The sequence below is a fragment of the Trachurus trachurus genome, assembly GCF_905171665.1.
Source record: "Trachurus trachurus genome assembly, chromosome: 2".
NCBI classification, from domain to species: Eukaryota; Metazoa; Chordata; class Actinopteri; order Carangiformes; family Carangidae; genus Trachurus; species Trachurus trachurus.
This window is the reverse complement of record NC_139914.1, coordinates 13,984,154-14,001,138: the sequence shown is the minus strand read 5'-3', so window position 1 is coordinate 14,001,138 and position 16,985 is coordinate 13,984,154. Positions and strand designations below refer to the sequence as shown.

The window sequence follows — 16,985 nt, the reverse complement described above, 5'->3', positions numbered from 1 at the left end:
TCGACAGGCAGCTCTCGACTCGAACACACTCGAGTGGATCGGTTTTTGTGTTGCCAAAAGACACTCGTCCTCTCCTCGATGTAATCCAGTAAAGAGGCTGTGAGATGTCCTCAGTCATGTCTGTTTCTACTCTTACTACGACTCACATGTCCCCGGTCCTCTCCTGCAGCGGGCTCTAACAACGGGGCCCCGCTGGAGGAGCCCCGCGCCACCGCTCCCTCGGGCTGCTCAAATAGGATTTCACCACATTCCCATCCACTTCCCCTCTGTGGCTTCCTGGCCCTTCATCCTCCAGGAGGAGGAGGAGGAGGAGGGGTAATCTCCTCAGATGGTTTTTTTCTCTTTTTCCTGCTTACACACTCATCACTTTGTAGTCTTACACATCGCTCACCGATTTCCGAGCTCATTTCTTTCCATGTGTCTTTGAGTTGGATTAACCCTCCTGTTGTCCTTCTGGGTCAAATTGGCCCATCTGTTCCCTTCCTCCTTCCTTCCTTCCTTCCTTCCTTCCTTCCTTCCTTCCTTCCTTCCTTCCTTCCTTCCTTCCTTCCTTCCTTCCTCCCCTTTGTCCTTACTTCTTCTTCCTATCTGTTTTGATCTAACTGACCTGATCTGTTCCCTATCCCTCCATCTTTCTTTTCTTCCCTTTTCCCTTCCTTCTTTCCCTTCTTCCTTCCTTCTTCTTCCTTCCTTGAACAAATCTATTCCTTTCCTCCTCTTTCCTTCCTTTTCTCCTTCCTTCTTTCCACAATCCTTTTTCCCTCTCCGCCTTCCTTCCTTCCTTCCCTTCATCCTTACTTCTTCCTTCCTTTTTGACCCAATTGACCCAATCTGTTCCCTCCCTCCTTCTATCTTTCCCTTTGTCCTTCCTTCCTTCCTTCTTTCCCTTCTTCCCCTTCTTCCTTCCTCCCTTCTTTCCCTTCTTCCCCTTCTTCCTTCCTCCCTTCTTTCCTTTCTTCCCCTTCTTCCTTCCTTCCTTGAACAAATCTATTCCCTCCCTCCTCTTTCCATTTCCCCTTCCTTCTTTCCACAATCCTTTTTCCCTCTCCGTCTTCCTTCCTTCCTTCCTTCTTCCTTCCTTTTTGACCCAATCTGTTCCCTCCCTCCACCTATGTTTCGTTTCTTTTCCCCTTCCTTCTTTCCTCCCATCTTTCCCTTTGTCCTTCCTTCCTTCCTTCCTTCCTTCCTTCCTTCCTTCCTTCCTTCCTTCCTTCCTTCCTTGAGGTTTAGAATTGAAAAACAAAACCCGGATCTAAATGACTGCGTTCACATGATTCATTCAGATCTAATCAGGCTACAGGTTATTTTCAGCCATGTTGCATATTTATTTCGAAACCTCTCAGATGTTCAGAAAAAGGCAACCGGTGAATGTTCAGCAGATGTGTGGCTTCATTTTTAATTTATTCCACAAACCGCATAAGTCATATAGCATTAGTAAACATGTCACGTACAGTTCTCTGGCTGTATACAGTCAGCTGAGGACCAATTACACACTCTGAGGGTTTACCCTGCTTTAAAGAAATAAAAAATGAAAAGGAAAAAAAAAAAAAACTATTTTGTGGATGGGGTTAATTGCGTATCATATCATGGAATAACTTGCATGTGTGGAATTTGAAAGTGCTAGGCAAAGGATAAAAGGCATAACTACTGAATGAAAAACATATATATACATGTTCTTTCTTGCCCAGCAGGTTTTAATTTCACAAAAGGGAGGGAAATGAATACATATAAATCTTTTTTACACATCTTTTTTATGTCCTTTTTTAAGAATAAAAAAAAAAATACACTATGTATTTCTATATATGAAATAAATTCAAATATTTAGTAATTAATTTGCTTTAGAAATCAAAAATACTATAGTTTTCAAGTTTTTTTAGGACTAAAGGAAGCTCCTACACACTGTCTTAACTTACATTGTAGTTTTAATGAAAGCTCAACGTTTTGGTCCCTTGAACCTTCGTCAGGTTACATGACATAACAGAACCTGACGAAGGTCCAAGGGACCGAAACGTTGTGTTAAAACTACAATGCAAGTTTGGACAGTGTGCAAAAGCTTCCTTTTAATCGTATTGTTTGACCGCGCTGGTCTTCTCCTACTCACCTGTCTGCCTTTCATCAATCAATCAATCAAATTGTATTTGTATAGCACCTTTCAAAGCAAATAAATGCCGTTCAAAGTGCTTTACATTTTGATTGAAAAAGTATATATATGTATAGGCGATAAAACAAGAAAAATAACATGGAGACTAATGCACGAAGATTAAAAACAACAATACAAAACTTTGTAGATGTGCATTATGTTTTTAGTGGTTAAAGTTTGTTTTTTTTAAGAAATGAATAAAATGCACGTTTAGAATATTAAGATAATGAATACCTCTCTTTTTTTTAAAGTACTTATCAGTCTTTTTTTTTTCAAAAGGAAAAATTCACTTACCTTACATCACTTTTAGTTGGAGTGAATGAATGATTATTTTCAATTTATGGTCCCACTCCTTCTCCATAACTCAACTGGGATTAAATATGCAGATACTGCACTTTGCCTTTGTAGGGCAGTTACTATCTGCATTTTTTTTTGACCAATCAAAACTGTGGCATATTCTCTTCAATCTGGTAGAATGTGATAGTGGTACTGCTAACATTTCCAGAGTTATTGGGCTTTTTATTTTGCTGTCCATCCAAAAAAAGCACTGTGAAACCAAGGCAAAGAGTACATATTAGTGTCATATTGTTTCATCAGATTGCTTCAGCAGTTTCTTGACTTAATTCAGCATTGTTTCAACATTGTAATCATCTCATTCAGTTTACAGCTTTCAGCATTCACCCGTATTTCCTTCAGGAAATGCATTTTCTAGTTTACTCTATAATTCCATTGGAGTAAAATCAAGCCAAAGTGCCGTATCTGCCATAAAACGGTCAAAATTGGTCAGAAAGACAAACTACAAATACATTTAATTCAATTATAGACTTGGTAGTTATTCATAATTTGATGCTTAAACCTGACAATGAAAAACACGTTGCCTTTGCAGTACAGTTGTATACTACTACACATTTCCTGTGTCTTTGTTTCAACTGACTGAGACCATTAGGAAGCTTGTGTTGTGACTAATTCCTTCCTGCATGTATGTATAGTAGATCTCTTTGAAATTGAAATCCAGCTCTGACCCATTTCATGATAATGATTTCCAGCTGAGGGCGAGAATCTTTTTTTTTCCCCCGTCTGGCATCTTTCTACCTTTGGGGCCTTTCGGCTCGGTGACTACACCGTGGGTCATCCATTCAGATGCCCCCGCGGCTCGGTACGTCTTCTCCGAACATACAGTACCTGTTAGGAAATCCATAAGAGCGCCCGGCCGGAGGCGACGTCCTTTATGCTGTTTTCCCGACAAAAGCGAGTAAATAAAAAAAAAAGTAAATTAGCATTCTGTCTCATCTCTGCCAGTCACCCTTCTCTTTTATCCTCGCCGCAAACCTTTTCAACTTTAATTCTGCCTGTGAGTGAAGAGGGCAGGAAGAGAAGAAGGGAAGAGATAGCTCCTTGACATGTTTCCCAGTCCCCCGTCCTCGTCTGTGTTGGGGGCTGATAGGCGAGAGTGGCTGTGGGACACATTCATCGTCAATGTCAGGTTTTATATCCGGATTTTATCGGCGTTCAGTTGAAAACACTGGACGCCCGGGAAAGACTGGCCTCATTTTAAACATTAATGCTTTTTATGTTATTATTTCTTTTCCCCTCGTCTTAAGGGGAATGTGGAAAGTGCAGGATAGGATAGGGGGATAGGATAGGGGGGAAGCTCATCGGATGTACATTTCCTTCAATCTTGTCCCGGGCTCGCGGCATCAAAAGATATGACTGCGTGTCATATCTTTGAGGAGGTTTGTGTTTTTTCCTTGAGGGGATTTGAAGAAAGAAGGAGAAAAGTCCTCACCTTACTGAAGGAAATGGAGGATTAAAGGGATAGTTCACCCAAAATTAAAATTTCACTCATTATCTACTCACCTTCATGTCGACTAAGGCAGTGTTTCTCAACGTGGGGTCCGGGGACCCCTAGGGTTCCTTGAGAGATTTGAAGGGGGTCCTCGATTTTTTTTTTTTTTAACCACTTTTTCTAGATTTTTTTTTTTTTTTACTTTTTTTGAACATTTTTTACGAGAAATTTTACCACTATTTTGGGAGAAAATTTTTACTTTATTTTAAATTTTTACTTCATTTTTTGAGAATTTGTACCACTTCTTCCTAGAAATGTTTAAATGTATTTGGAGAAATTGGACCACTAAATTTGGTCCAATGGGGGTCCGTGGTCTAATTTGTGTCAATTTAGGGGTCCTTCACCTACAAAAGGTTGAGAACCACTGGACTAAGGGCTGGGAGAAACATGTATTGAAGCCCCGACATGAGAAATTGTTCCAAAAAAAACGAATTTCTCATGTCGGGGCTTCAATACAAGAGGGACATTACAGACGAGCAGTATGGAGGTATTTGGATGTTTTTTGGTGTGTCTTTTTGGACGAAGAAAAGTGAGCCCCATTGACAACCATTATATGGACAAATACTGCTGCGCAGACCCCCCCGTAACTCCGAGAAGGCACGGAGGACTCTGAAATTTGAATTTTGGGTGAACTATCCCTTTAATGAATAGGAAATCCACTGTATTTTAATTGATTTGTCAGACAGAAATGGTTATAATCCAAAAGTTTGTATCGAAATTTTCAACAGTAGTTCTGCGTCTGCCAACTTCTTTGTGTTAATACTCTTAAGAAAATCCTCCTTCTCTTTGAGACTTGACCAAAACAAATAACTGGGCTGCGAACAAGGTGGAGGGAACTTTAGATGGATTTCTCTATTCTCACCACTAAGCAAAAAAGAAAAAAGCATATCTCAAAGTCTGCATATCTCCACAGCGCAGGCCATGGCTGAATTGCCAAGAAGGGTAGAACACAGAGGAATGCCAAGACCTGATGGAAGTAGTTCTGCTGGATGTCATTTTGTATTCCGCTGCCAAAGTGTGCAACCTCAACTTGAACCAAAAGGGATTTTATGGAGATGAAGATATCGAAGGCCTCTGACCGTGCGAGGCACTTTGTCTGTTATGAGATAGGATGCAGACGCTGTGGTTTTCAGCACTCGATGCTTCCTCAGTGATGCAAATAGAGCTCATGTTTTATTCAGCTTTCCAGTGATGAGAGAATAAATTTGATTACGGGAGCAGGTGATGGCGGGGACAATAGGTTCGCCAATGCAAAGATTTTAATGTACAATTAAATCCAGACAATACGAGATTAACATGCTTTTGCATTAAAGCTTTATGGAATTAAACAGTAGCTCTTTGTTTGGGGGGTTGTGTAAACCCTCTGACAAGCAAAACCAATTCTTTTCACCAATCCCTGGGAGAGTAGGTTATATAGATAGACCTGAGATGTCCACCTTTGAGTGGAATGGGTTGACCAGAGGGTTGATGAGCCAAGGGGCTTAAGGTAGCCAAAGGGCAGTGGTAGGATTAAGGAAAATCCATTAACCTGCAGCAAAGTACTGCACTGAACAACCCTGATATACACCCTAAATGAAGTCCAAATTATATTCAGTGTAATTACTGGAATCGGGATGGGAAGTCTCTCTCTAGCGCATTCCACATCTAATCAATGGATTATAGGTCCTAATCTCTTGAGTAATCCTCCGTTGTCATCGTGAAGTTAATATTTGTGATTTTGTGGAAGTTAGAAAACAATTAAAGAGCCGAGGGACCAAGACTCGCTCGCTTGGTATCTCTGTAACCACAGAGGCAGGAGCGCTGACCAATGGGACGCCAGCGCCAGGCTTAGGGCCAAACCCAAGGTCATGGAACAGCAGCTCCTTAAGAACCCTAGATTATCTTCTGGAGAAGAGGTTACAAACTTCTCCTGTAGTCTACCATTGGGTCTGACCAGTGGAGTAACAAGTTTGGTGTGTTTAGGAATCTGGAGAACACTTAAATAAAGCCCCCAACTGATTCTAGGACCTCTATTGTTCTATCTCTACACCCATTATCCAATGCCTTACCTATTATTACTATAATACACTCATGATGAGCAATTTTCAACAAATGTCATAGCAATTAGAATAATTTTGTGTGGGATTAGTCAAATTTGATAGTTTAAAATGAAGATCATTAATTAACACATACTTTGTATGTTTAATAATCTCATATTGTGTAGGAATTACTCCCATTTAGCGTTGCGGTTGTATAGCGCAAGCAACTCAATGGTATTTTTCATGCTGCATTCACCTGAAATTGGGCAGACGGACGACAAGTGGTCTGTCAGCACGAGGCAAAACAATACACGTGACAATATGTTGTCATGGCGATGTCGTATTGTTTACCTGACCCACGTTTTACTGACTTTCTCTCGACTTCTGTGACTAAAATGACATCTGGTTTGTTAGCGACGGCCGTCTGCCCGACTGCAGGTGAATGCAGCATCAGTGTAACGCTCCATTCCTCCTCACTGCGTTACTTTTAGTCACAGAAGTCCAGAGAAAGCCGGTAAAACGTGGGTCAGGTAAACAATACCACATCGCCATGACAACATATTGTCACGTGTATTGTTTTGCCTGGTGCTGACGGACCACTTGTTTACACCGTCTGCCCAATTCATGTGAATGCAGCATGAAAAATACCATTGAGTTGCTTGTGATATACTACAACCACAACGCTAGATGGGAGTAATTCCTACACAATGTACCTTTAAAAAAGAATGTATTGTCTCTTGTCAAAAGGAATAGACTTAAAGAAAGACTCAGAGTCACTTCAGTTCAGCAGTCATTGAAAAGTAAAAGCTGAACTTCAGCAATCACACTAAATCAATAAGAAATCACCTTTCTATCACCTCGAGACATATTGTGAGGATGCTGAAAGTGGATTTACAGAAATATCTGTGGAATTTTTTATTTATTTTTTGGCTGTTACAGTTAAGTTGCAAAGAAATGTAAGGCGGGATGTGTTTTTTTTTTCTTTCTCCAGCCAGTTTTATTTATTTATTTAACTAAAATTACTCCATCAAACATTGATAATATTGTGCGCTTTTAATTCGACTCTGCGCCGGTCCGTTGAATTATTTATGGCAGGAATTGATTCCCTGACTTAATTTTTAATCGCATCTATATCACAATCACATCTATCTATTCCACCTTGCTTTCCACTTGTTTGACACAGCCGGCGCTAATCTGACGAGGGAATAGTAATTTTGGTATGCCTCAGCAGACGTTCTGCCTCGGTTGCGATATCACACTTTGGCACATCACCGCCCCGCTCTCTCAAAGATTCTTTTGCGGCAACAAGAGTCAATAGTGATCTAATGCAGAAAGGAAAATGTAAAGTAAAAGGGAGCCCATGAATACTTTACGCAGACAGAAGAACAGTGACAAACGAGCTAACAGAGCATCAGCATCTCATTTCCACGGTCCTCACACTCTCTTCAGTCTTCTCTCCACTTCTTTTTTATCTCTGGCTGTTAATCTTCTCCTCTTCTGTGGTGGCTTAAAGCTCCCATTGAAGCCAGCAGAATGTGTGTGAACAAGTGTTCCACAAAATACCTCTTCCATCCCCCGAACAGGGCCGTTGCTAGGAATTCTGGGCCCCCTTAAAGAATACTAAAGTGGGCCCCTCCGCCTAACTGTTCCAGTTTTTTTTCTTAGACTACGTATGTATTATCATTTTTTATTTAGCCTACCTTGTTTTGATGCTAATGCAGCATTACACTGCAAAAACTTAAGTATCTTACCAAGAATATTTGTCTTATTTCTAGTCAAAATGTCATTTCTAGTCAAAACAAATCTCATTATCCTTAAAATAAGACTCATCATATTAAAAGCAGCTTGTTTTTAAGACACTTTTTACTTCTTTCAAGCATATTTTCACTTGGAATAAGTAGAAAAAATCTGATAGTGGAACAAGTTTTTCTTCCTTATTACAAACACAAAAAACATGCTTTCACTGGCAGATTTCTCTACTTATTTCAAGTGAAAAATAGTTTGAAACAAGTGAAAATGATCTAAAAACAAGTTAAGTTTTAGGTTATGAGTCTTATTTTAAGTGGAAAGAGATTAGCTTTGACTAGAAATGAGACATTTGGACAAGAAATAAGACAAATATTCTTGGAAAGATGTTGAGTTTTTACAGTATACTATGAGTATTAGTCAGGGTCTTATGCAGAATAATTCAGTCATACAAAGATTAGACTACTGGGGTTTTTTATGGGCCCCACTGGGCGCTGGGCCCCTAGAATTATCATCACCTTTCTACGGCCCTGCGGAGGAGCCAGGAGGACGACAGCTGCAGCCCGGTGCTTTACGGACACACCTCCCTGTTACAGCTGCAATAAAAGGGGGATAAAATATAAATGCGCTGTTGAGAGGATACCGCTGGTTCAAGTAAAGCAAATGATGCCGTAAAGGTCGTGCGGGTTCGGTAAAACGGCCTTGGGCTTCATGGAGAACACATCAAAGATAGTCACCCTTGATTTCCTGATTTATGTATGTATGCATCAATGTGAGCACGGAAAGTCTCAGTGCACCTCATCATCGCATCATTACGGGTTCAAGCTCCTGTGTTTAGATTCACACCAAGTGTTGCCTAGTGTATTAGAAGTTGTTGGAAATGATCTAATATGAAGCTTTTTCTGTTTTTAGGTGTTTGCTAATGTTATTAATGCTCCAGATCTATGTATAATTTATCAGCTTGCAATTTTACAAGCTAAATTAGAATGAATTAGCATAACTACTATTTGTATTTTGAAGCAAAAACACTAAACATGGGGTCCAATTAATAGCTATAGTGGCTAAAAAAAACCTCATCAGGCCATATTGCTTAAAGTTATTCAGAAAAGAAAATTGAATCACTTAGCCTCGCTAGCTAAGTTAGCAAGCTATAACGTAGCAAGCCTCCTAGCTAACAGTTAGCTACGTTAGCTAAACACACTCGCACACATACACACACCGAGCTCGGTCCCGCCCCAAACATTGAATATCCAGCCTGCTCAATAACGACCAATCAAATTTGTTTTCCTTACTCGTAAAACGGTAAACTCGTGCGGCAACTCGCGGAAACTCATGGAAGAAGTCACAACAAACAGGACAAACGGCCATTTCTAGGTCCAATATTGTGTAAAGGGTAGATGTCTGTTTTCTTTTTCTTTTTTTTTTATTATAAAGCAGGTTTTGGTCTAGATTAATACTGTGGAAGTATGCTCAGTGCTCAGTCCACAAAGAAATGCACATCCTTAAAACAAGCTGTTAAGAATTCCTGAACTTTGTGATGTCACAACAAAGCAGTCACCGCCATCAGCTACAGTATATGGCACCTTTAATTTTGAAAAAAGTAAGTATGAAAGGACCTAGGTATAGCAAAATTGCAGTCTGGCAAGAGAAAAATGAGTAATCATTAGATCTGAGAAGCTTCATTGTTTATTTATGTAAATTGAATGGGATTTTCAAAGGGCGCAAGGTGAGGCAAGGTGATAAGCACAAGATAGGCCATTTGCTGCATCGGAAGAAATCCTGATCCATCAGACCAGGCTTCGTTTTTCCAGTCTTATACTGCCAAGTGTTCACTTTTGGTGGCCCACAAGCCAACGTTTCTCTCCAACAGTTGTGGTTATCCAAATTTCCTATGCATTTCCTGTTAAAACTCCATAACATTTGCAATATTCCTGAACTTGATGAGCATTGATGATATCGACCGGGCAATACCATGTCCTATTGGCTGGTAACCACTCTGATATTTACAGCAGGATTAATACCAAATCATTTAACACATGACTAATTCCCCTACCCAATTAGCAGGAGACCCTTCGTTTACAAGCCCTTGTTTTAAAAGCAGCCCTTAATGACCCGTGCTCCAGGCCCCCCCTGGGATCCTAATGGACAGTGAGGGATGCCCTTGTCCTTCCATTTAAATGGCCGTATCAGCGCTCTGCTGAGTGGCCAGGAAAGGAACCTCCGAGCTCTGTCAGTTGATCTGGGAGCCCTGCGCTCTGATAAGGCACCGAGCGGCACGTCGGCCCTGTGGGGGCCGGCCGGGTCGATGGGAGTGTTTGCCTCTGAGGCCATCACCCGCCAAGACATCAATAGCACTCAGACTACGACAACACAAGGTGTTAAACAACTCCAGCTGTTTGTGCTGCACACTCCCTTTGGAATCGGAGTATTGGCAGTTTAATTTTATTCATATTTCTTTTTTGGGGGTTTTATCGGACAGCAGATGACAGAGGTGAGCAAAAGATGACAACAGAAGGAGTTGTGTCTCAGCTCTTCAATTTACAGTTACCTCCAACTGTCCACATATACAGTAGTGCATGAAGGAACTATTAAACTGCTGGAATCCAGGCCCACTGACAGGCTGCTGGCTGTTATCTGCAGGGGCGTAACCAGACATTTTTGATAGGGGTGGCCCAAGTGGGGCACTGACTTATGTTGGGGTGGCATGAAGCGTGAGCACGTGCACACACAAAGACACGCCCACACAGGGTTTGGCCATACCCATTTTGTATGCAAAACCCAAATCTACTTAAATTACTAACACTGCAAGAAAAACTAGACAGGAAAATACAGGAAATACAAAATACAAGAGTGGCAACATACAATTGTGATAGAAATCCTCAATGAGAAAAGAATTACTTTACAAAAGCCAGTATAAACAATGTATAAAACGCCTCTGACTGGGCATATAGCATATTTTGGGGTGGCACCTGGGGTGGCCAATCAGATTTCAGAAAAGAACCCTCCGTTTGGACCGATCTCGTCCCGTTACCGGCATTTGACCGCTCAAGATGCCTTACCGGAGAGTTTTGTCAGCTCTGAGACGAAGATCGGTCCGTTTAGAGTTGCTGAAGAGTTTCTCTGATGACTTTAGGTGGAGGCAGGCTAACACTACCTATACACTTCCAGTGTTTGAGCTAAGCTAATTAGCGGTGCGCCAGCTCTGCCCGTATCTCCCTTGTTACTGCACGCACAGTCGAAAGGATGGTGTCTATCTGCTTGTCATGGACTCGGGAGTGAGGCAAGACACGGAAAAAAAATGTTGGTGTATCCCTTTAAACTGATACACAAACTGGTTGGAGGTGGAGCCGTGGTCCCAGATTGAATTATAGTCATCCTTTCATGACTGACTGTAGACTAGTCACATTTCTGACTATCAACAGCACTAAGGAATGTCTTACTATACTTGTGGACATCCATTCTATAGATACTATATAATCCTTGACTTTCGCTGAATTAGAAAACAAGTAGGGAGAGAATCAATGGTCCACTACTCATGTCCTGGGGAGATACATTCATTTTTCAGACACACCAACCAATATATTGATACCATGGATCACGGACCATGGATTATTTATAACATCTTCAAGGGACAGATAAGCTTCACTGACGACTATAGAACCAGCCTTTTGTTATTCTGCAACGAGCCGGTTGTAGTGGCTCTACTCCAAAGTCATTTTAGGATGGAGGGTCAGATGGAGACGGTGACGTGCACCTGCTGCTGATTACCCAGCGTACGTAGACTGTATGTATGTCAGCAGGTGCAGAGCCACAGACACCAGGCTGTTGGCAGCAGGAGGTCCTGGCTCCTGAATACTGCTCGTTCATTTATAGACAATTGGACGAGATCCCCAGAGGAGGAGGAGGAGGAGGAGGAGAGTTTCAGCGTTGATAGCTCACACTTTAAATTATACAAGCATTTGCTTTGCTTTGTGACAAATAAAACAAAGACAGAAATGGAAGCAACTCCCCACGGTCCCTCCTACAACGAAAGCTTTAGCAGATTTTATGTCGGAAAAACTTTTCGTTACCCATCTCCCAGCTGGCTGGAGAATACTGGGTGGCAAGAGAGAGTAAAACCCCGTCTTCTATCAGCAAAGATCACTTCCTAGGTCCGAAGGGAAATTCACAATATGCAAATGTATGATCTTTCCGTGAAGAAAATGTTGTATTTCGTACTGGGAAATTTGACTACTAGTGCTAAGGCAGCATTACTATGATTACACTCTGAGAAATAAGGGTTCCAAAAGGGTTCATCTAGAAGGGCTCAGCTCCTACCCAGAACCATTTGCTTCTGAAAAAGCCTGTTTTGAAGGGGTTCCAGGAACCACGAACCAAAAAGGGTTCTCCTATGAGGACAAGCCAAAAAACCTTATATGGTTCTAGTTAGCACTTTTATTTCTAAGAGTGTATTAGTCAGGGTCTTATACAGAATAATTCAATCATACAAAGATTAGACTCCTACTGGGGTTTTTTGTGGGCCCCACTGGGCGCAGGGCCCCTAGAATTATCATCAATGGCCCTGCCTCTTGATGAAGTCCAACACTCAATTCAAATGATATACAGTAAAATTATTGCATTTGCAGTGTTTGGTGTTTTAAATTATATATAATTTTATGGATTATTTAAAAGAAAAACCCACTGAATCTACACCAAGCATAAAAACCGCGATCCCAGTCCCATACATGCGTAATCACAGTCTAGGTGCTGCTCATTTCAATGAGTGTATTGATAAATTCTTTATTTTCTAACCCAACACATGAAGGTTTGGATGTTCTCAGTCAAACAGAGAGGCAAAATAAGCATCTATCCAGAACTTCCAAACTTAACTTTGGAAGACAACAGAAACAAAGAGATTAGCATTAGCATCCCTTTTCTTTTTCTTTTTTTTGCTAGAGAAACAGACACTTTAAATTGTGATGTTTTAAATGAGAACATTATGTTTCATGGATAAGCACAAACTAGGACACAGACTGTGCTTTTTCTGAAGGGAGAAAAATATGCACTCTGAATTACAGTAACAGTTGCAGTGTTGTTTTTTCATCCTGCTTGATGAACAGCGTTTTTTGCAGAGGCAAAGTCTTTGATAAACCAGCGACGGGGACTTATTGATTGATGGGAAACTACAGTGTTAAACAAACTAGCGCAGACCCTGAATTTTTTTTTGCAATATCTGAAGGCTCTCCAGTCACTGTTGACCCTTGTGTATTGTGTGTTTGTGTTTGTTTTTTTTTAAAGCTGCTGCAGCGGTGTGAACAGTGTGTGTTTACCGACGGTCGGCAGAGGCATGACTCAGCACACAATACTCATGACAAATTCACAGAGGACGGAGAAGACAGTACTAGTGGGGGGGTGTGCAGCGAGAGCCGTGTTTGCATCAGTGCCGCAGCACCACTTTAATTATGAATTACTAAAATGATGAATTACTCATGTCTCCTGGTGCTTTGGAGCTAATGCATTGATTATAGGCCGGGGAGCGGAGGAGGAAACTGAGACAAGAGATGTCACATTAAAGCGCACGTTTATAGATTTATGGATTGGACCTTAAGCGTGTTGTTTATTATTGTTGCCATGATACGAAAGGTCCAGTTCCTCAGGCGCAAGCAAACTACCACCAAATGCAAAATAAGCTAATTTAGTCTTTATTTATCACACTGTATTTGTCATTTATTCCCAAAAGAAAACAAAGTTCTTATATAGTGTGAAACTATACAGTACTTTAGTGCAGAACTCGGTTTATGTTTGAGAAAGTGAAAGTATAGAATACACTTAATGTTGTCCTCCTGGGTCAGGGAAGGAAGGAAGGAAGGAAGGAAGGAAGGAAGGAAGGAAGGAAGGAAGGAAGGAAGGAAGGAAGGAAGGAAGGAAGGAAGGAAGGAAGGAAGGAAGGAAGGAAGGAAGGAAGGAAGGAAGGAAGGAAGGAAGGAAGGAAGGAAGGGGAAAAGGATTGTGGAAAGAAGGAAGGAAAAAGGAAGGAAAGAAATATGGAGGGAGGCAACAGATTAGGTGAATTGGATCAAAAGAGGAAGGAAGAAGAAATCTGGACGGAAGGAAGGGGAAAAGGAAGGAAAGAAAAATGGAGGGAAGGAACAGATTAGGTCAAGGAAGGAAGGAAGGAAGGAAGGAAGGGGAAAAGGATTGTGGAAAGAAGGAAGGGAGAAAGGAAGGAAAGAAGGAAGGATGGAGGAAGGGAACAGATTGGGTCAAACAAACAGGAGGGTTAAGATTGTGTGGCATTTTTTATGATAATTTTGAAAAGAATAATCATTATTTAAAAAAAATATTTTTATCAGTATTTTTTTTTTTTTAATGAATTACTAGACTTTTCGGGCGACCCCATTTGAATTCCAGGCGACCCCACGTGGGGTCCCGACCCCAAGGTTGAATAACACTGTTTTAGTGGGTGTTTTCCTTTTGGCTTTGAGTCACTCAAACTACAATAATCTTGTAATATAGTACATCTGAGGAGGGTTGAGTGGAGGTCAGTCAGCAGCTGGAGATGGAAAACAGGATGTTGATGTGATGTGTGTAAAACAGGAGTGTATTTCTAAGGATACTGAACCTTCAAAGGTCATGTGATCATGATTCATACAGAATCTTGTCTTTAAAAATTGCCCTGAATTAAAATTTATTGTAAAAAGAAAAAAAAAGAATTCACTCAGGGCTTTTGCAGTTTTATTCCTGAGATGAAGGAGATACTGTATATTTGTGGTTTTAAGAACCAAAATCTCAGTGCAGTTTCCCATCTCCTTCGCAGAAGTTCTAAAAATAGGTCAGTGAGCAAATCAGAAGAGAGGACGCTCTGAGCCTCTGCTCTGATTGGCTGAGTGAATAAATATAAATACTGCAGATTTTAGGTAGAGACTGCCAATCTACTCCCAACAACTATCACTTTGACCCGTTGTTCTATACCTCTAACACTTTTTTTTTTTTTAACTCTTCACACAGTTATCACAACATCAGCCTGTGTGGGCTATGCAATTAACACATACCTTGTTCTTTTGACACAAAATACATTTTACACATTTAAAATTAGTTTTTTTGACACACAAGCTCAAATAAGACCACAACAACAGATGTAACTGCTACATTTTCAATTGCTTTCACGCTATTTGTCAAAACAGAAAACCTCAAGTTCACAGCTGAACCTGAAGGCTAAAATGAACAGTTCACATTGTAGAATGAAACAAATATGTACTTTGTTTCATTGCTTTTGAAAACAGTTGATTGAGCTAATGCAGTGATAGAACGATGAGGGACCAAGCAGAGTAGCAGTGGCTTTGTATTTTTCATTCTGTAAATTGAGAGGCTGGTTTCTTCTGTGCATTATTGCAATATAAATAGAGACTTTCTGTTGTTGTTATCATCCAGCATGTTATAGCCACAATGTATGAGATTGAAGTGTTTGTCTTTATTATTAACATATTCAGGTACACGTTGATTAAATTAAATCACATCACTATTTTAATAGAACTTGATCTAAATCAGGAAGAGGAATCCACCTAAGGCTGAGAGCTCTTCATGTGGTCATATATGGTAGCCTACACTGAGGCTGTAGTGGAAGTAGAGGCAATTACAAATCCCCTGCGTGCACCCTGAGGAGGTACAGTACATCGTATCCTTAGAAAATGGAATTATTACAGAATCAAATTAAAGTCAAGGCCCCAGCAGACTGACATTTCTCTGGGCTTCTTTTCCTTTCGCCCGTTTGGTGGCTTCTGCAGGGAAATCCGCTTGCCCTTCCAAAGAGACGAGACCCTCCTACCACATCAGATACCACATCCTCTGGGAGCCGGAGCGCCCACCCACCTCCCTTTAGACCGAGCCGAGGCAGTTATAGGACAGGCCACTTCACTTCCAGACTTGATTTTAATGAGACATCAGAAGAATTAGGGCTAGTAAAAAAAAAAAAAATATCCCTGTATCCCCTAATTTCCCCCTCATTAATTAGACAGGATCTGTGCTCATCAAAGGGATCCTGCACTGAAGCCTCTTGCTGGGGAAGTTGGCCCGAGAAGAGAGGAGCTGCTTCTAGCCTTAGGACATTATTGACCTATGAGAGAACTGGGTTGGCCCCAGTGCAGATTCTGACCGGAGAAATAGTGCAATCAGATTTAATGGCACCAAAGAAATATTGGTCATATTCTAAGAACTATTCAGAAGTAGAGAGAGCATCTAATTTCATATCACCTGTATAAGTCTGACATTGAGGAGCACAAAGATACTGTATTATTATTCTAAAGCCGCAGTAATAGATTCGAGAGCGAAGGTTTACGGTACAATAGGTTGATTGATTGCATATTTGTGTGGTAATGAAGAATAAAAGCTGAAATAATGAAGCTGTGGAGAGGAGATTGGTGTTAAATTATAGCCTTACATAATTGTGCTTTTACCGGCATCATGAAGTTCATTTTGTTGTGTTGTCGATTTGATTTTTATTCACTGGTAAAATCGTGCAGATGAAACTGACTGACAAGAAAAGACAAGATGGGTCTTGGTCAGGGATTAAACTAAGAACCCTTTGGTCCTCAAAAGTCCTCCTAAATGGAGGAGGTGTTTTTTTTGTGTTTTTTCTTTCATAAAGTTTTCAGACCCCTTCACGCTTTGCACTTTGTTGTGTTGTGGATTAGATTTTTAGTCAGTGGTGAGATCATACCATACCATACAATACCAACTTTATTTATAAAGCACTTTAAAAACCCAGTGGACCAAGTGCTGTACAAAATTACACATAAAATATACAATCGGCATAAAACACAAAATGTACATGAAACGAAACAGAACAAAAACAATAAAAATGCATTAAAGCAGAAGTAAGCGATCCGGTCGTTTTGGCTAATGCTGCGTTCCAGGCAGGCTTTTGAAACTGTAAGTTACGGCTTCAAGTCACGACTTACGACTTTGTAGCGTTCCAGGCAACACACTCGTGTTTCTCCGACCTGTTTTACCTGTGAAAGTCACTATAACGGCCACTCGTAACTTCTGACCCGTGAACTCGTACCAGATCGAACTGGTACCACTTCACAGGTCGGAAAAATACGAGTTACGAGTTTCCTTGAACGCACCATAACGTCTTGTCAGCCGATGGAGTTAGCAGCCCCCGCCCTCGTCATGGATCTATTGGTCCTCGTCCCTACGTCACCACATTCAGGCGCATCCCTTGGCTGCACACACAGCCCTGCATGCCGTTCTCTCT

At 40.9% G+C, this 16,985-nt stretch overlaps 1 protein-coding gene across 1 annotated transcript in view; it reads left to right on the top strand.

Moving 5' to 3' along the window:
* pudp (pseudouridine 5'-phosphatase) overlaps positions 1 to 16,985 on the top strand; it is a 262,995-nt gene that overhangs the window by 41,183 nt on the left and 204,827 nt on the right. The window lies entirely within an intron of this gene.